This window comes from Fundulus heteroclitus, chromosome 14, assembly GCF_011125445.2.
Source record: "Fundulus heteroclitus isolate FHET01 chromosome 14, MU-UCD_Fhet_4.1, whole genome shotgun sequence".
Classification (NCBI taxonomy): Eukaryota; Metazoa; Chordata; class Actinopteri; order Cyprinodontiformes; family Fundulidae; genus Fundulus; species Fundulus heteroclitus.
Window position 1 is genome coordinate 32,391,790 of NC_046374.1, and position 20,418 is coordinate 32,412,207.

The 20,418-nt window shown below is 42.1% G+C and overlaps 3 protein-coding genes across 7 annotated transcripts in view; 1 reads left to right on the forward strand and 2 right to left on the reverse strand.

Annotated features, from left to right (window-relative positions):
* Nucleotides 1-20,418, reverse strand: part of LOC110368156 (ICOS ligand) — a 502,595-nt gene that overhangs the window by 93,314 nt on the left and 388,863 nt on the right. The gene's annotated exons all lie outside the window — the stretch shown is intronic.
* LOC118565833 overlaps nucleotides 1-20,418 on the reverse strand; it is a 142,115-nt gene that overhangs the window by 2,938 nt on the left and 118,759 nt on the right. The gene's annotated exons all lie outside the window — the stretch shown is intronic.
* The window catches only part of LOC118565830, a gene marked incomplete in the record, with an annotated part of 395,980 nt that continues 384,627 nt past the window's right edge, over nucleotides 9,066-20,418 (forward strand). Inside the window, 1 exon segment of the mRNA XM_036146869.1 lies at nucleotides 9,066-9,253.

A 20,418-nucleotide genomic window follows, 5' to 3' on the forward strand; every position in this document is an offset into this window, starting at 1 on the left:
TTAATCTTTCACAGATGCATATATTGAACTCTGGAATGAATACCCCTATTCCCACATTTCCCTTTGAATTTTTTGAACCATCTGTGTATATTTTTAAACAACTATAATACACTTGTCTAATGTATAAGCTAGTTTTAACCCCGACTTCATTATGTTTCCATTCTCTTTTCATTTCATGTATTTTAAGGTCAACTTTTGTTTCTGGAAACAACCATGGTGGCACAGCATTAATTGGGTTATTTTTTGAAAATGTCTTATCCTCCAGCTCGTACATTTTTGCCCATTCATTCACATTCCAGCCAAAGCCCTTTCTTGTAAATTTGGAATACTCCCAACAATTCTCTATTATGCTTGTTGCTGGGGTTTTTTCACTACTGCTTTTAATTCTGATCCAGTATGAAAGTGATATTTTAACCCGTCTGATTTCTAAAGTTTCTCCAGCCTCTACTAAAAAAGCTTTAATAGGGGTAGTCTAAGTTACTCCAGTAGCTATTCATAATGCCCTATATTGTAATTTATCTACTATTTGTAATGGTGATTTTGCTGCTGCTCCATATATCATACATCCATAATCTATTGCTGATCTCATAAGTGCTCTATATATATTTAATAGTGACTGCTTATCAGCCCCCCAATCATTCCCAGCCACGGCTTTCATAAGATTTATTACTTTCTTGCATTTTGTTTCTAACTTATTAATATGCATTTCCATGTATATGAATTATCTAACCATAATCCTAAATATTTGAATTCAGCTACTCTTTTCATAGGTTGATCATGTAATTTTATTTCTCCTATATCAATATTTCTTTTATTACTAAAAATTATATAACAGGATTTACTTACTGACAATTTAAATCCCCATTCATATGACCATTTTTCTATTTTAATAACAGCCCTTTTTATATTTTTAACTACATGCGATACATTCCTTCCCCTCATCCATATGGCTCCATCATTGGCATAAAGTGCTGATTTAATGCATTCATCCAGATTTAAGAATATATCATTAATCATAATATTAAAAAGTACAGGACTAATTACACTCCCTTGAGGAGTGCCATTTTCTACTTTAAAATCTTTTGAACATTCGTCCCCAACTTTGACTCTAATTTTCCTATCTGTAAAGAAACTTGCTATCCAGTTATACATTCTTCCACCTATTCCCATATTTTCCAACTTAATCAATAAACCTTCCCTCCACATTGAGTCCTATGCTTTTTCTATGTCAAAGAATACTGCTATTATCAATTCTTTCATTTTTAGTCCTTTTTCTATATCATTAGTAATTCTCACTAATGCATCCATTGTAGACCTTCCTGTTCTGAATCCACATTGATAACTACTTAATATCTGCCTCTGCTCTAACATATACCCCAATCTTTTTACTAATATTTTCTCCATCCATTTACATAAGTGAGAAGTCAATGCTATTGGTCTGTAATTATTTGGGTCTGAATAATCTTTTCCTGGTTTATTAAATGGGAGGATTGTTGCAGTTGTCCATTTATTTGGAACATTACCTTCTCTCCAAATTTTATTAAAAAGTTGGAATATCAATTTTAATGTTGCTTCCGGTAACCTTCTAAACATTGCATAACATAGATTATCATCTCCTGGAGCAGAGTATCCAGTATCTTTTATAACTGTTTTAATTTCATTCATACTTATTTCTTCATCTAATGCTGAAACCGATCTATTTTTCTTTTTATAAATATCATTAAATTCTTTTAGATTTTGTTCTTTTTGATTTCTATGTATATTTCCTAAATGCTCCCCACTATGCACTGCTGCAAATGCCTCACCCAAAACATCTGCCTTATCTTTATTTATCACCACTACTTCTTGACCGCTAACCAGTGCTGGAATTCTAACTTGACTTCTTTTCCCACCCATCTTCTTAAACATTGACCAAACATTTTGTAGTTTAATTTCTGCTCCAATTGAAGAGTAATAATTTCTCCAAGTTTCCTTTTTAGCCTCTAATTATTTTACGAGCCTCTGCGCTTTTCTTCTTATATTTAATACGATTTTCTCCTGTCAAATTTTTCTGTAGAGTTTTAAATGCTTTATTTCGTTCTTTAATCACTCTACTACAATCCTCATTCCACCATGGCACAATTTTTGTCTTTCCTTTGATTGTTGCTTTTGAAATACTAAGTTCTGCAGCATTCAGTATATGTTCCGTTACCTGTTTAGTGCACTCATCTATATTTCCTTTTAATGTGACTAAATGACTTGTTTGCTCACAAACTGTTTTAAAAATTTGCCACTCAGCTTTATTAAAACACCATGTTGTTATTCTGATTTCATCTTGTCTAAATAATTTATCTTTAATGATTGTGCTAACAGGAAAGTGATCACTACCTATTGTGGACTCTCCCCTCACACACCATTCACAAGAACTAATGATCGTACAGGATACTAATGTTAAATCAAGACATGACATAGTTCCTCTATGTCCGGGTTTCCCGCAGCGCTATCTTTGCGAGGCGGCCGCCTCGCTAAACTCACGGTACCGCCTCGCTAACATTAAAAAACAAACAAAAAAAAAACAAAAAAAAAAAAAACGTTAACACGCGGTTGTTTGTTGTTTCTATTATGTGCAATGAAATCCCCACACCAAACTTCTTTTCTTGTTATTGATCCTGAAAGTTTATTAAACATCTCACTTTATAACATTTTACATGGATTATAATAGTTTAGAATTACCAATTCTTTCTAAGTTAAATATTTCTATACTTACACATTCATACTGACCAGGTACTTGATATGCTCGGTTAAAAAAGTGTAGTGTAAACGGGCCTATTGTCTCTGGTTCTGAAACTGTTTTTCTAGAACACAGACACTCTGTGCATGTTTTTTTTTTTTTTTAAGGAAAACATTAAATCTGTTGTAAACACATACATTCAGATTCCAACAGGTTATTAAAGTGTGTTGTCAATCTCTTAACAACAGCAGAAAATGTCAGATTAAAAACTGATCAACATTAAAATAGAACAGACTGACCTGATCTGATGAGGGTCCATCTGGTAAACAGTCTACGGTGAAGAACCATGTGACCTCCTGGACCACGTGAGTTCTCTGTGAGCCATTCATGAACATTGGAAAATTGGATTCTCAAAGCCACAAACCTCTAGACTGGCTGCTACACACTGTTACCAATTTAGTGGCTTTAGCAGATTTTTTTTACTGGAAATAGATGTAGACTTCTCTAGCAACTTTTTATTTTTTTTAAATGAGCATTGACAAATTTATCAACTTTTTCAAATGTCAATAACATTTTTGTCAACTACATTGAACACATCTTGGTTTCCAACCCCACGATGTTCACAGAGCTGCCAGCAACACTGATGCCTGAGCAGTGAGGCAATGAGCCCCTTCTAGTACAAACAGGGCCGGTTCTAGCCCTTTGGTTGCCCTTGGCGAGATTGAGTTTTGCGCCCCCCCCCCTCCATTGACTCAAGGTGAGTCAAAGTCAAGCAGAAATGCAATAACAAATGTACTCTTCATTTGATCCATATCCATCAAATTTTCTTAATTCGTTTGTGAGACACACTTTAGGTTGGGGGAGACTTGAAAGAACGGGAGTTCTGAGGGGCTGAGGGAAAATCAGTAAGGCAAAAGGAGGAGTGTAACTCAGAGCTGTATTGAACTCAGTGAGCCTCTCCTTGCTACTGTCTCCAATATTAGGCCACTAACCTTCTTGTTAACTAGATTAAGCACCGTTCATCCGGTGTTTGGACACTACTAAGTGAAATCTCATTAGAGCTCACCTGGTTATATAATTAAATATAAACTAAAAGCAAACAATCTAGTGATGGTTGTTCTTGCTGGATCATTGGAGGATTGATGTGAATCTTTTCTGTTCAATAAAGGAACAATATGAGTGATCCTTTATTCATAGTTTGATGTATAAAAATGGCATTTCTGGTGTGGTGGTTTATGCTAATTTATCTGTTTAATTTAAAACTGATCAAAGTCAGGTTGTATGTGTTACAAAATATGAGTTGCTGCTAATAGGTGTTGAGTTTTTGTGTCTCACTGAACTTATCATATCAGAGACGCCACTGCTCATCAGGTAAAAATGACAATAACAGCAACAATAATGAACAACCCTACCCTAACTTATTATGCCAGAGATGAAACTGTGTGACTCACAGATCTCTGAGAACCAAACAATGCAGAGACACGCTCCAGCGCTCTGAGGACAGGAGGGCATAACTGAAAGCCGTATGAGTTAAAACCTTTTCTCTGAGAGCTGAGAGAGTTTCCTGCACTGTAGAGACAGCCGAGTATGATTCCTGTAGAAAAGAGATCTATCAGTCATTGTTGATCAGCAATAGAAACAGGACTAGTGTACTCGTTCTGCTTATAACCAGATTATTTATCTCCATAAGTTAATGTTTATTTATATAGAGCCTTTCACAGACTACAGAGGGTCACAAAGTTCTTTACAAAAATACACAAAGTACACAATACACAATAAAGTGGCACCAGCAGGAGGAGCAGAAGAAGAGGAGGTCATGCTGGGTAGATCTGTGGTCAGATGCTCCTGCTGCAGTTTGATGGTTCCTCAGTTTTGATTACAGAACGTGGGAAATGTCCAAGATTGAGTGAAAAAGCTGAGCAGATTCATCAGGAGTCACCATCAGTCAGTGTCTGCTTCTGGAGGCTGCAGCTTAGATCTAGAAAGACTAGATGTTAGAGCAGCAGACTGCCACCATCACTTCATAGAGTTCATTTCCATCTCCAGAACCTCCTCTGGAGCCATTTGGACCTTCCTTCAGCCCTAAACTGCTGAATAAAAGCCTCTCAGTGGAAACTGGAGCCATCAGAAGATTTAAGCTCAGAGTTCAATCCGTCCAGTTTCTGCAGACTTTTCTTTGCTCCGTTCAGCTTCCCTGAAGGTAAAACAGTTCTGTGGGCTCTACAGTTTAATCACTTTTATTTATCTTTTCTTTTTTTAGTAAAGTCCCTTCAGATGACATGTTGGTAACTGATGTTCTATAGATAAAGTGAATTGATTTGATCCAGACCACAGCAGCTTTAGACCATCACTCTATAAATGTCTACATTTAGTCTCTTCCAGTCAGAACTGTTCTGATCATTCAGAGCAACACAGGTTTTAATTTTAATTAATGATCAGTAAAGTGTTTCTGTTCTCACTGAAACACTGAAAGAGTTGCTTCAAGTAGACACAACAAAGGACAAGACAAACCTGAAGACACTTGAGAAAAAGAAAGACTGTTTAGTGTCCCACTAAGGCCTTTAGGGACAAATGTAAGAAAAAGAAGATTAATCTGATGAAACATTTAACAAAGTCTGATGGTTTCTCACATTATTGCCTCCTCTCATGTTTTCTGATGTTCCTGCTTCACAAAGTTTGACTAAATGTCGTTTTAACATTTATTTTTTATTTATTTTTATTTTTTTATTTTTAATTTTTTTTACCAGTGTCCTGTCTAGCAATGTGGCAATAGGAATTGATGTCTCAATGCCAGATAGAGCTCGACAGATTTTGCTTTCACAACTGGAGCGAACAGCTTTCGCCATAATGCTCCGCTTGATTTGTGCATGTTAATAGCTTTATTGTGATTCCTGCACGGAGAATTTCAAATTATATGGACACTACAATGGGAGAGTAAAGGAAGAACAAGAACAGAAAAAAAAGAAAGAGAAAAGGTGAAAGAAAGACGAGATAAAAGGGAGAGAATGATAAAACGTTCTCCGTCTCGTTTTAACATTTAAGAAATGTTGTAAAACACAGAAATCATCGAAGATTAATGCATGAAAAGTAAAAGTTAATAAATTCTGGACTGAAGATGTTTTATAGTGCTGAAATAAAGACGTTATACTAAAGGTTGTGGTGGCATTGAGATCTGGAATCTCCAATACCTGGATCAACATCTGGATGTTCAGGGAGGTGAGATCCTCACTCAGATGAAGCTGCTGGATGAAGTTTTTAATGAAGCAACAGGAAGAAACTCAGCAGCTGATGAGAGTTTAGGAGCAAATCTTCACATAAAGAACAATAAAAACAGAAGATGAAACATCTGATCAGACAGTAGAGTTACTGACACTAAAATTACAGCAGATTTAATTATTAAAAAACAACAGTAGTACTACTTCAGCTTATAAACATGTACTACTAAACAAGCAGTTTATTATAACAAAATAAAAGCAAATTTTAATGAACAAAATCTACTATACGTCCTGAAATACAAGTGAGACCTGAAATCAATGTGCCTTTTTCAGACTATTAGCTATAAGAGGTTAAAAAGTCTTGGTTTGAACTGTAGTCCTTGAATCTCAAGAAGTTTAATATAATTCAATATAAACACCAACTACCAAGCAGCCCTGCATCTGTTGGTGGCCTTTTTTATTTAAATGGTTCTCCGTCTCACTCCTATGACTGGCTTTATTCTGCTTCAGTTCCACAACAGAAACGGCCTCATCAGCTAAAAATAACAATAACAGCAACAATAATGAACATTATAAATATACAGCATTAGAACAAAAATACAATAAATAAATAAGGAAAGTGCTAAACACACAATGACATAAGGGAATTATTTCCATTTTTCTTGGACTTGTAAAAATGTAGATGTTGTAATGTTGTTAATCTAGAACCACAGCAGGAAAACAGGATGTAACCTGTAGTTATTAAAATATTCTCCTTTGAACACAGACTCTCTCCTGTAATGTCTTCCTTTTCCTGGTCAGCCATATGGATCCACATTCATTTAATTGATAAAGCAGATAACTTATTTCCTTTTTCTTTATTTGTTTATACCTATATTGTTTCTGTAATTTAAATTAAAAAAAAGAATGAATAAAAATATTTGAAAATTGAAATTGAATTATTCATAGTTATGAATGATTGTGTTGAATAAAAGCAGCTTTTGTACGAGCTGTAAGCGTGAAAAGTAGCAAATAGTTAATATACCAATATGTAATAATAATAATCATAATAATAATAATAATAATATTAATAATAATTGAACTTTATTGATCTCACAATGGAGAAATTCACTTCTCCAAGGAACCTTTCCAGCAACCTTTGGCCCATATTAGAGGGGGGATATTTAACACGGTGAGGGAGTGGGTTGGGATGTTGGGGGTCAGTGGTTCTAAATATAGAAGAGAACATCCGTCTCCTGTCAGCACCTCGCGGTGTAACTTTTAGGGTAGGGAAATGGGCTTGGGAACAGAAAAGGCAGAAGGACGAGCGAGTCCAGTAGACGGTAAATGTCTTAGTGGTCTCCGCTTGGCATCTTTTTAGCGAGTGTCAGAGGAGGGACGCTCCTCCCCTTTCCCACACGTTATTCTCCCTCAGGTGTGCAAAACACAAGATCACATGTTTTAATTGATTGATGACACTAAGAATGCTGCTCACATTAGCGGCTGCTCTGATCGGTAATGAGAATCCCCATAGGAAATGATCCTGGACATTTGGCACCTTAGAAGCAGCTGCTTCCTCCTGAACGACCAAGATCGGTTTATGCATGGGAGATTCAAATCTCATGTGTGCAAACCTCCGACCCTGACAGTTTTTACACGATAGGACATAAAGTCCTAATAAGCCGTATTGTGACTCCTTGAGTCCAGGTGTGGTGGACCTGGGTCATGTAGGATGCCTGTGTGCTGAGTGAGACGCATTTCTCCCCTTTTCCCTTTCGTCACAGGGCGGGTTTGTGGACGGGGTTGGAGGAATGGCCGGTATGTTCAATCACATTATCTGCTGCTCAGTTGAATAGGGGAGCGAGCTGCTGGGAGGAAGCGGGCGAGCCCTATCTATTGTGAAGGCTGTGGGGGAAGGGTGACTGGAGGCGAGAGAGCTTCTCATTGGTCGAACCGAGAACACACCACCCGTCTGGGCCAATGGCGTGCCAGCGAAGGGCCTCGTCGGATTTTTTAAAGAGCGGCTGAGGAATCCAGGATGTTACTGCAGTTCGTGACTCTCAGTCAGAATGAGGCTGTGTGTTTGCTGCACGGCTACCAGTAACTCTCTGAATGCTTCCTGGGACTGCTTTAACCTTCCTCTGGTGTTAGCTTTCTGCTGCCATCTGTAGTGTTAGCGGGTCATTTTGGACCCGTGTATTAAATCAGCCATAAAATACCCTAAAAACAATCTTTTATCATCCAATGTTTTCTTAACTCTTGTTTAGCTGGTTGGGCTTCCTTATCCATGAAAAGATTGGTATTAATATTTTTTGTGGCCCCCTGGGCCTTTGTTTTAACAGCATATCTTCTCCTCATTGTTGCATCCTGTGAATTGGAGATGTGTGCTCTGCAAGTCACCACCTCTACACTCAAATGGCTTGACAAGCCTGGACATGTCTCCCTTTGTTTGTTCTTGCAAAAAGGCAAAGAGAAAATCCCCTAAATGAAGCTCAAGTGGTTGGAGGAAGAGGCTGTTGGTTGACATGATTTAATTTTGGGCATTTTTTATTGTTTTATAATAGAAAATTTTAACCGGGTCACAAATGACCCGAACACCACAAAAGTCATTTTTTTCACCAGAGCACTTTATAATTTAGTAAAAAAAAAAAAAAAAAAGATTTTACTTGGTTTAAATGGAAGTCCCTGACAAAGTCAAAAAGTTTCAACTCAAAAAACAAATGTATGAAGTGCTTTTATGCATGTTAAAACTCAAAACGGGTCGTCGGGACCCTAACACCATAGGAAGGTTAAAAAGAATTACTGGACTTCAGAGCCGTTCAAAGTGAATGTTAAATTCTGTAGAGGGGTAAACATGTGGCTTTTCCCTCCTGGCGTTGAGGCATTTGAGGGAAATGTGTGTGCATTGTTAACATTTAACAACTTGGGGAGCAGTGGGCTGCCCCTGTGCGGCGCCTGGGGAGCAATTGGGCCACTGTTCCGAACTGCTCTGTGTGTGTGTGTGTGTGTGTGTGTGTGTGTGTGTGTGTGCGTGTGTGTGTGTGTGTGAGACGAGAGGGAGTGGGCGGAGCCAGGCTGAGCCTGCATGCTGATTGGCTATGACCGGGAAGGCGAACAACGTCTTGCAAGTGACTCGCACTCGGCACCACTGAGCTGTGTATGATATAGCTCAGTGCTCGGCACCAGCACCTTGGGTACGCTCTCCACAGTCAGGCTGAACAAGAAAGAGTGTGTCAGTAGCCTGTGTGCAGCAGCAGGAGTTACTCCTCTCATTACAGAGAGACGGTAGAAATCCACCTTATCCTCCTGGAGCACAGAGAGAAGCTGGACTGAAGGAACAGAGAAGAAGGTGAGTAGTTTATGTCTGCTGTGTTTTACTGTTTTATCTGTTAGTTGTAGTGATGGTGAGATGAAGCCTCATGAGGCATTGAACCACTTGAGCCAATTGGTTCGAGAAAGGGTTCATTTCTTGATGCTTCATGTGCACACGACACCACCTACTGGCCAGGTGTATAATCACAGCCAGCTGGATCTTAACACGTGTGATGCATTGATTTTTGTCTATTATGACTCTTGGGAATGACTTCACAAAAGGTGTAGGATGAAATCATTCACTGCATGAAAAGTGTGATTTTCGTCACTATGCGGCACTGTAGATTGTCGTGGAAGTTCAGGTTAACGGCTGTTCACGGTAATTTGCAGGCAACACCGAAAACTGCCGTGAATTGTCAGAAATTGACGTGGGCCTTGCTTGGCGTGGTCCCCCCATGACCCCCCCTCCTCCTAATTCTAGGGGAGGCTTTAACATGTAAATGAAAATGCTGTGAGCTATACAAATGCAAATCAGGGTTGCAGGGGGAGTTTACCCATGTCTCGCATTCAACTCCCCTTCAACTCCTCTTGGACGCGATCTACAACTTTCAGCCAGTCCACAGACTGACGAGAAGAAACTGCTGATTGCTATCAGTGGACTGTCTCATATAAGTCAGTCGGTACTGAAGCAATGCCAAGAGCGTGGAAATGTTCAAGTCAGAAGTTTTGGTTGGGTCATTCAGGTTAAAGTAAATGAAATGGGGTTTAATGAAATAAAAATAAGTCCCACTTTAATGGAGAGGTATAGTGAGGATTTAACTATATATACAGATGCATCTAAACTAACTGATAAAAGAATGGGTGTTGCTAATGTCATTCCAAAATTAAACATTAAAGTTGGAAAAAGAATGAGTGATGATTTAGCAGTTTACACAGCGGAATTGATTGCTGTGTGGCTAGCTTTGCTTTGGGTGGAGGACAATAGGCCAAGGAAGGCAGTAATTGCTTCAGATTCCAGCTCAGCTTTAATCAGTATTAAAACATTTCAGTCAAAATCAAGGCAAGACATTGTGTATGATATACTGCAAGCTGCAAATAATCTAATAAAGTCAGGAATTAATATAACTCTGGTATTGTACCAGCCCATATAGGAGTAATAGGAAACGAGTTAGCAGATAAAAGTGCTAAGCAAGCAGCTAGACATTCTAATATAGATGTTGAAGTGCACTACAGCAAAGAAGAAATTAAAAGTATGGTCAAAAACATAGTTAAGGGTAAATGGCAAACATTATGGGACGGTGGGCAGACTGGAAGACAGTTCTATAACATTCAGAATAAAGTGGGAAAGAGCAGAAATACAAACAGAAGCAAGGAGGAGGAGGATGTATTTTCTAGAATGAGGTATGGACACACACGTCTAAATAAAACTTTGTTAATAATGAAGAAGCATGCTGATGGTAACTGAATTCTGTGGTAGTCTGGAGACTATAGAGCATGTTATTGTACACTGTAATAAATATCAGGAAGAAAGACAGACTAGTCTTACAATTACAAGGAGAACAGATGAGGCTAAACTTAGAAGAAATTCTGCAAAAAAACACAGGGGAAATGAGTGTAAACTATGTAATTGGCTTCCTGAGGAATACAGGACTAATTAAAATAATTTAGTATGATCTTTTTGTTTGTTTTGTTTTGATTGGTTTGTTTCGTTATGTTTGTTTGTGTGTTTGTTTTATTTGTTTGCAACCTATTAGGGAAGGTTAGACTCCAGTACCACACTCCAGTCCAGTTGGTGGCGGTAATGCACCATTAAAGTTAGTTGCCAACCGCCATAAAAACCGAAAGAAGAAGAAGACTTTTTTTTTGACTTTTAACAAAACTTTAATTACAAAACGCCAGACAATTAAACAATTGAGTTAAAACCAAGTGTCATTTACATAAAATTCTTAAATAAGAAGCTTGTTAAATTGAAGTTCTTTTCTTTCAGACACTTCACATAAAATCTTTTTAAAACCCCACAACTGCATAAAATCCTCCATGTTCTGCGTGGCTCTGTGGAAGTGAAACTCCAGCCTAATTCTGGCTTTAACGTTGCACTTCCACAGAGCCACAGCATCAAGGTGAGGTCCTCCCTGCAGTCTGTCTCTACGGGACAAATAAATAGCCATCTTCGCCTCACTGATTAAAAAGTTTAAAAGTCTGGCCTTTGCCTTATTACTTTTATTTTGGCACACTCCTCCAATAAATAAAGAAGTAGTAAAAACAGTGCCAAAAAGACTAAAAACATTTGTTAAAAGGCTAAAAATGGTCTTTAGTCTGTTACAGTCCATAAAAACATGAAAAACGTTCTCAGACAGACTGCAGAAAGGACACTCATTTAAAACAGCCCGATTAATAACGGATAAAAAAGAGTTTGTGGCGATGGCACCGTGTAAAATCCTCCATTGGAGATCACCAGTTCTCTTTTTAATTGGAGGCTTATATAAAGTCCTCCACTGGGGTGCTCTACCAGCAAGTCTATCAGTCCATACACAGACTGCGCGGTTCTCGAAATGTCTTCGATTTATTACTTTGGAGCAAACTCTATAAACAGTTTTCTGGTCCATAGTGGATAAAACCATCTTCTGTGGGTCCAGGCTGGAGAGCAGAGGTCCACTTCTCTCCGGGAACCCAGGATCCAGGATCAGGCCAGGAAAGGAGTCCATCGGGTCTGGCTGGCTCTGTCCCTCACAGTAGTCACGGAGGAGGCTCCTCTCCTTGGCCGACATCTTTCCCCTCAGGAGGTCCAGGAAGCGCCGCACCAGCCTGGCAGACCGTACCCCCATCACAGAACCCATGGCCTCGACGTTGGAGAGGGACGGTCCTGCAGTCTCCACCAGCTGTCTCACGGTTGTTATCTTTGACCGGCGCAGCGCCTCCGACAGTCCTGGTCCAGCTCCATCACACACGTCCAGCCTGGACCCACAGATTAAAGGCTCCTGTAAAAGCCAGTGCAGAGAGTTAGTCGTTTGGGATGGCTTTAAATTGAACAGGGTACATGATTTAAAAACACCCTGATAAAACCTCGGCAATCCCCTTAACTTTAAAAGATTTAAATCTGTTGAAAACAGAGCCGCATCCAGCCCCAGGTTATTTACACCTCTAAAAATGCAGCTGGCCACGTCCCTCCACACTAAGTCAGAGGGCCCTGCCAGGTATTTCTGAACAAAACGTAATCTAAAAGCCACTGTTCTCCCGGCTAAGTGGACAAGGCCCTGGCCCCCCTCTTCTCTGGGTAAAAACAACACAGACTGTGGCACCCAATGAAAACCGTTCCAAAAAAAGTTGACCATTTTTGCTTGTATGTTGGCCAACAAACCAGACGGTGGGTCTAAACAGGAAAGTTTGTGCCACAGCTGAGATGCTACGAGGTTATTTAAAACCAAAACCCTTCCCCTGTACGACATGTGGGAGTGTAGCCATCTCCACTTTTCTAGTTTACATTCTATTTTCTGTTCCAAGTTTTCCCAGTTCTTTTTTTCAGTGTTTTCATTGCCTAAAAACAGACCGAGATATTTAAAACCATCTTTTTTCCATAAAAGTCCCTGAGGAAGAACCGGGAGCCCATCACGCCATTCGCCCACTGCCAGGGCTTCACTTTTTCCCCAGTTCACCCTCGCAGAAGATAAAACAGAGAACTTAGTTGTTATCTTGTTCAGTATGTCGACATCTTGCTGGTTTTTAGTAAAAACAACGACGTCATCAGCATAGGCAGATAAAACCACTCTACTATTAAAACCAGGTAAAACCAAACCATGAACAGTAGAACGTATCTTTTGAAGCAGGGGTTCCAGGGAGAGCGCGTAGAGCATCCCGGACATGGCGCAGCCTTGGCGAACACCTCTACGCACCCTAAAAGGAGCACACAGACCACCGTTAATCTTTAGCATACTCTCAATGCCACTGTACATCACCTGGATCTTGGCGATCAGACCAGCGCCGAACCCAAACCTCTCCATAGTTTTCCACAGGAAGCCGTGTTCGACGCGATCAAACGCCTTTTCTTGATCTAATGCGATCAAGCCCGTTCTTAAACCCAATGAACCGGAGACCTCCAAAACATCCCGAATTAGGTAGACGTTATCTACCATGGACCTGCCGGGGACGCAGTAGGTCTGGTCCCGGTGGATGACCTGCTCCATAGCTTCTCTCAGCCGCGTTGCCAAGGCTTTGGAGAGGATCTTGTAGTCGGTGCAGAGGAGAGACACAGGGCGCCAGTTCTTAATGTCCTGCAGGTTCCCTTTCTTGGGCAGGAGGGTGATGACTGCCCTGCGGCACGAAAGCGGGAGTGAATCAGTGGCCAAACTCTCATTATAGACCTCCAGTAGGTCTTCCGCCAGGATGTCCCAGTAGGCTTTGAAAAACTCTACTGTAAGACCATCGATGCCTGGGGCCTTCTGGCCCTGCATATTCAGGAGGGCTGTATGGAGCTCTTGTACCCCCAGGGGGCGCTCCAGCTGTACATTGGTCTCCTCAGAGACCTGGGGCAGCCCACCACAGAACTCCCCAAACAGCTTCTCATTCTCCTTATACTCACTCTCAAACAGAGAGGAGTAAAACTCAACAGCCCTCCTCCTGATCTGGCCCGGTTCACTCACCTGCTGCCCTGTGTCAGATAGTAGAGAATGGATCACCTTCCTCTGCCCGCGTTTCCTCTCCAAGCTGAAGAAGAAGCTAGAGGGAGCATCCATCTCTGTGATGTTCTGAACCCGAGACCTGACCAACACGCCTTGGACTTTAGACTCCAGCAGGTTGGCTAAAACTAGCCTTTTGGATTTGAGAGCTTCAATATGCTCTCGATTTCCTGTGGACTCACTTAAATGTTCTAGTTCCACTATATTCATCTCCAGATCTCTGATAGATCTGGTGACGTCACGAGTGACATTAAGAGTATGCTGTTGACAAAGTTGTTTTATTTGAACTTTTCCATGGTCCCACCACTGCCTTAGACAAGTAAAATCACCCTTTCTTTGTCTAAAAACAGCCCAAAAATAACTTAAAGCTTCTCTAAAACTACAATCATGAGTTAAAGCCAGATTAAAATGCCAGTAGGCGCTTTTAGGTAAAATGTTTGTTATAAAAACATTCCCTAAAAGCAAAGAGTGGTCTGTAAAAGCTACTGGTAAAATCTGACATGCTTTAAACACATTAAAATGATATTTAAAACAATAAAAACGGTCAATACGTGCTAAAGAGAGGCGGTTTTCTTTACTGTGGGACCAAGTGTACTGTCTGGAGCCTGTGTGCATCCTCCTCCACACGTCCACCAGGCCGTGAGACGAGACAAGCTTCTGCATGGCTTGCTGGGAAGCTTGGTGAGGCTCTTTATGATTCCGGTCTAACAATTCGTTTTCTGTACAATTAAAATCCCCACCTAAAAAAACATAATCATCAGACCCGCAATCTCCCAACCTCTCCCCAATTTTCTCTAAAAAACGCTTCCTCTCTGCACCGACGTTAGGAGCATAAATATTGATAAAAACTACGGTAAAATGGTCAAACTGAGCTTTTACTAAAAGACACCTTCCCTGGACGATACTTTCTACGTTAAAAGAGTTTGGGGTGAAAGCTGAGGAAAAGAGGAGGCCCACCCCAGAACTCTGGGAGGTGCCGTGGCTAAAAAAAAGCTTCTCCCTTCCATTCCTTGCGCCAGTCTGCTTCATTGTTAAGATCACTGTGCGTCTCTTGTAAAAATAAAACACTAATTCTTTTCTGTTTTGCTGTTTCATAAATCATGGTGCGTTTAACAGCCTCCCTAGCCCCGTTAACGTTTAAAGAAGCTATTTTAAAATTATCCATGTTGGGTAAAAGGCTAAAAACAACACCACAATAAAATACGCACAATAAAAATAATAAGAAGTTAGTGATCATCATTATATTCAAAATTGTTTTCTCACTTTTCCCATAATTTTCTTTAGTCTAAAAACCTCCTGATCAGAAAACCCAGACTCTTCTTTTCTTCTAATATAATATCTTGCAGAAAAATAAAATATTTTTAAATTGGGAAAATATTTTTCTACTTTTATCCCTCTTAATCCTTTTGTTTCTTGGAGAAAATTATTAAAAGATTCAACAGGATAACGTGCCTCTGCACTGCTACCCTGTGACAGAGACACCTCACTGCTGTCAGACAGCTCACCCTCACTGTCGCTGCTGTCTGACACACCTTTTCTCTCTGTGGTCAGCTTGCTGACCTGCTTACTGCTCTGAACAGCAGTCATCACATTTTTCCTTTTACTGCGCCTTTTTAAATTCATAGGCACCTCCTGCTCCATCACCTGCTCTCCCTCGCCTTTCTCCTCCACAGGAGCCACCACAGGCTCCCCCACATGCTCCTCCACACTCACCTCCCCTCCACCTGCCACCGCCTCACCTTTCCCTCCCTGCTCTCCACACACACCAGTCACACCCTCCTGCTCTTCACACACGCCATCCTGCTCCATCTCACCCTGATTCTCCACTTCCTCACCAGTCACACAAGTTTCCCCACCACCACACGCCACCGTGCTGCCCTCACTCACCACACAATCACTCCTTTGTGGATCAGATGTTTCATCCACATTTTTCTCCTCCACTAAACTCTCTTGCTGGTCTCCAGCGACCGGAGCCGACGCCACGGCTTCCTCCGCGGTTACGCTGGAGTTCCCCGCAGCGCCAGACTCCTCCACCGCGGCAGGAGCTCCAGCCTCGCCGGACACACCCACCTGCTCCCCGGCTGCCGCAGGCTGCTGCTCCGCGGAGCTCGACGGAGCCGCCCCGGCTCTGTTTGGGCACGATTTTATCAAATGTCCCTCCTGTCCACAGCCGAAGCACTTCATGCCGGATGAGGTGGCGAACAAGACGTAGTGAAATTCGTCCACTCTCACCCGGAAACGCAGGTTTAGCTCCTCGTCACGGTTGTTGAGGATCATGAAGAGTTGTCTCCGGTGGGAGACAACATGCTTCAGCAAAGGTGATTTACACCCCGACAGAATCTTTTTAACGGGGGAAACCACCTTTCCGTGACGAGAGAGCTCTTTAACGAGAAACTCGTCACTAATGAACGGAGGGACATTCGATAAAATCACCCTGGTAGCGGGCTGCGTGAGCGGCGACACCTGAAGGTGCTCAACAAACAATACCGCGGCTCCGTTCATTCGAGCCGCGGACTTGATGGATCCATGTCCAATAACCTCACCCACTGCCAAACAAACGTCCTCCACGCTGCACGGAGACCCGGCACCCACCTTGATGCCGTTCCTCCGTGTCAGCGCGGAGAAAACGCCAGAACCACCACCCACCACCATGGCGTTCAAGACGCCGACCTGCCGCCGGGCAAAACCCGACGGCCACCAAACCCCACAAAACCCACCAAAAAAACCCTAACAACCAAAATAAAACAACTATATACACAATATTTACACTCACCCAGTGAAAAAGGACAGGAAAAAAGTAAGAAAAACCACTCAAACAGAGTTTTCTCACGCGCTCTCTCTTCCGCTCCTTCACTCACACTCCTCCCACACGAAGAAGAAGAAGAAGAAGAAGACTTTTTGACTTTTAACAAAACTTTAATTACAAAACGCCAGACAATTAAACAATTGAGTTAAAACCAAGTGTCATTTACATAAAATTCTTAAATAAGAAGCTTGTTAAATTGAAGTTCTTTTCTTTCAGACACTTCACATAAAATCTTTTTAAAACCCCACAACTGCATAAAATCCTCCATGTTCTGCGTGGCTCTGTGGAAGTGAAACTCCAGCCTAATTCTGGCTTTAACGTTGCACTTCCACAGAGCCACAGCATCAAGGTGAGGTCCTCCCTGCAGTCTGTCTCTACGGGACAAATAAATAGCCATCTTCGCCTCGCTGATTAAAAAGTTTAAAAGTCTGGCCTTTGCCTTATTACTTTTATTTTGGCACACTCCTCCAATAAATAAAGAGGTAGTAAAAACAGTGCCAAAGAGACTAAAAACATTTGTTAAAAGGCTAAAAATGGTCTTTAGTCTGTTACAGTCCATAAAAACATGAAAAACGTTCTCAGACAGACTGCAGAAAGGACACTCATTTAAAACAGCCCGATTAATAACGGATAAAAAAGAGTTTGTGGCGATGGCACCGTGTAAAATCCTCCATTGGAGATCACCAGTTCTCTTTTTAATTGGAGGCTTATATAAAGTCCTCCACTGGGGTGCTCTACCAGCAAGTCTATCAGTCCATACACAGACTGCGCGGTTCTCGAAATGTCTTCGATTTATCACTTTGGAGCAAACTCTATAAACAGTTTTTTGGTCCATAGTGGTTAAAACCATCTTCTGTGGGTCCAGGCTGGAGAGCAGAGGTCCACTTCTCTCCGGGAACCCAGGATCCAGGATCAGGCCAGGAAAGGAGTCCTTCGGGTCTGGCTGGCTCTGTCCCTCACAGTAGTCACGGAGGAGGCTCCTCTCCTTGGCCGACATCTTTCCCCTCAGGAGGTCCAGGAAGCGCCGCACCAGCCTGGCAGACCGTACCCCCATCACGGAACCCATGGCCTCGACGTTGGAGAGGGACGGTCCTGCAGTCACCACCAGCTGTCTCACGGTTGTTATCTTTGACCGGCGCAGCGCCTCCGACAGCCCTGGTCCAGCGCCGTCACACACGTCCAGCCTGGACCCACAGATTAAAGGCTCCTGTAAAAGCCAGTGCAGAGAGTTAGTCGTTTGGGATGGCTTTAAATTGAACAGGGTACATGATTTAAAAACACCCTGATAAAACCTCGGTAATCCCCTTAACTTTAAAAGATTTAAATCAGTTAAAAACAGAGCCGCATCCAGCCCCAGGTTATTTACACGTCTTAAAATACAGCTGGCCACGTCCCTCCACACTAAGTCAGAGGGCCCTGCCAGGTATTTCTGAACAAAACGTAATCTAAAAGCCACTGTTCTCCCGGCTAAGTGGACAAGGCCCTGGCCCCCCTCTTCTCTGGGTAAAAACAACACAGACTGTGGCACCCAATGAAAACCGTTCCAAAAAAAGTTAACCATTTTTGCTTGTATGTTGGCCAACAAACCAGACGGTGGGTCTAAACAGGAAAGTTTGTGCCACAGCTGAGATGCTACGAGGTTATTTAAAACCAAAACCCTTCCCCTGTACGACATGTGGGAGTGTAGCCATCTCCACTTTTCTAGTTTACATTCTATTTTCTGTTCCAAGTTTTCCCAGTTCTTTTTCTCAGTGTTTTCATTGCCTAAAAACAGACCGAGATATTTAAAACCATCTTTTTTCCATAAAAGTCCCTGAGGGAGAACCGGGAGCCCATCACGCCATTCGCCCACTGCCAGGGCTTCACTTTTTCCCCAGTTCACCCTCGCAGAAGATAAAACAGAGAACTTAGTTGTTATCTTGTTCAGTATGTCGACATCTTGCTGGTTTTTAGTAAAAACAACGACGTCATCAGCATAGGCAGATAAAACCACTCTACTATTAAAACCAGGTAAAACCAAACCATGAACAGTAGAACGTATCTTTTGAAGCAGGGGTTCCAGGGAGAGCGCGTAGAGCATCCCGGACATGGCGCAGCCTTGGCGAACACCTCTACGCACCCTAAAAGGAGCACACAGACCACCGTTAATCTTTAGCATACTCTCAATGCCACTGTACATCACCTGGATCTTGGCGATCAGACCAGCGGCGAACCCAAACTTCTCCATAGTTTTCCACAGGAAGCCGTGTTCGACGCGATCAAACGCCTTTTCTTGATCTAATGCGATCAAGCCCGTTCTTAAACCCAATGAACCGGAGACCTCCAAAACATCCCGAATTAGGTAGACGTTATCTACCATGGACCTGCCGGGGACGCAGTAGGTCTGGTCCCGGTGGATGACCTGCTCCATAGCTTCTCTCAGCCGCGTTGCCAAGGCTTTGGAGAGGATCTTGTAGTCGGTGCAGAGGAGAGACACAGGGCGCCAGTTCTTAATGTCCTGCAGGTTCCCTTTCTTGGGCAGGAGGGTGATGACTGCCCTGCGGCACGAAAGCGGGAGTGAACCAGCGGCCAAACTCTCATTATAGACCTCCAGTAGGTCTTCCGCCAGGATGTCCCAGTAGGCTTTGAAAAACTCTACTGTAAGACCATCGATGCCTGGGGCCTTCTGGCCCTGCATATTCAGGAGGGCTGTATGGAGCTCTTGTACCCCCAGGGGGCGCTCCAGCTGTACATTGGTCTCCTCAGAGACCTGGGGCAGCCCACCACAGAACTCCCCAAACAACTCCTCATTCTCCTTATACTCACTCTCAAACAGAGAGGAGTAAAACTCAACAGCCCTCCTCCTGATCTGGCCCGGTTCACTCACCTGCTGCCCTGTGTCAGATAGTAGGGAATGGATCACCTTCCTCTGCCCGCGCTTCCTCTCCAAGCTGAAAAAGAAGCTAGAGGGAGCATCCATCTCTGTGATGTTCTGAACCCGAGACCTGACCAACACGCCTTGGACTTTAGACTCCAGCAGGTTGGCTAAAACTAGCCTTTTGGATTTGAGAGCTTCAATATGCTCTCGATTTCCTGTGGACTCACTTAAATGTTCTAGTTCCACTATATTCATCTCCAGATCTCTGATAGATCTGGTGACGTCACGAGTGACATTAAGAGTATGCTGTTGACAAAGTTGTTTTATTTGAACTTTTCCATGGTCCCACCACTGCCTTAGACAAGTAAAATCACCCTTTCTTTGTCTAAAAACAGCCCAAAAATAACTTAAAGCTTCTCTAAAACTACGATCATGAGTTAAAGCCAGATTAAAATGCCAGTAGGCGCTTTTAGGTAAAATGTTTGTTATAAAAACATTCCCTAAAAGCAAAGAGTGGTCTGTAAAAGCTACTGGTAAAATCTGACATGCTTTAAACACATTAAAATGATATTTAAAACAATAAAAACGGTCAATACGTGCTAAAGAGAGGCGGTTTTCTTTACTGTGGGACCAAGTGTACTGTCTGGAGCCTGTGTGCATCCTCCTCCACACGTCCACCAGGCCGTGAGACGAGACAAGCTTCTGCATGGCTTGCTGGGAAGCTTGGTGAGGCTCTTTATGATTCCGGTCTAACAATTCGTTTTCTGTACAATTAAAATCCCCACCTAAAAAAACATAAACATCAGACCCGCAATCTCCCAACCTCTCCCCAATTTTCTCTAAAAAACGCTTCCTCTCTGCACCGA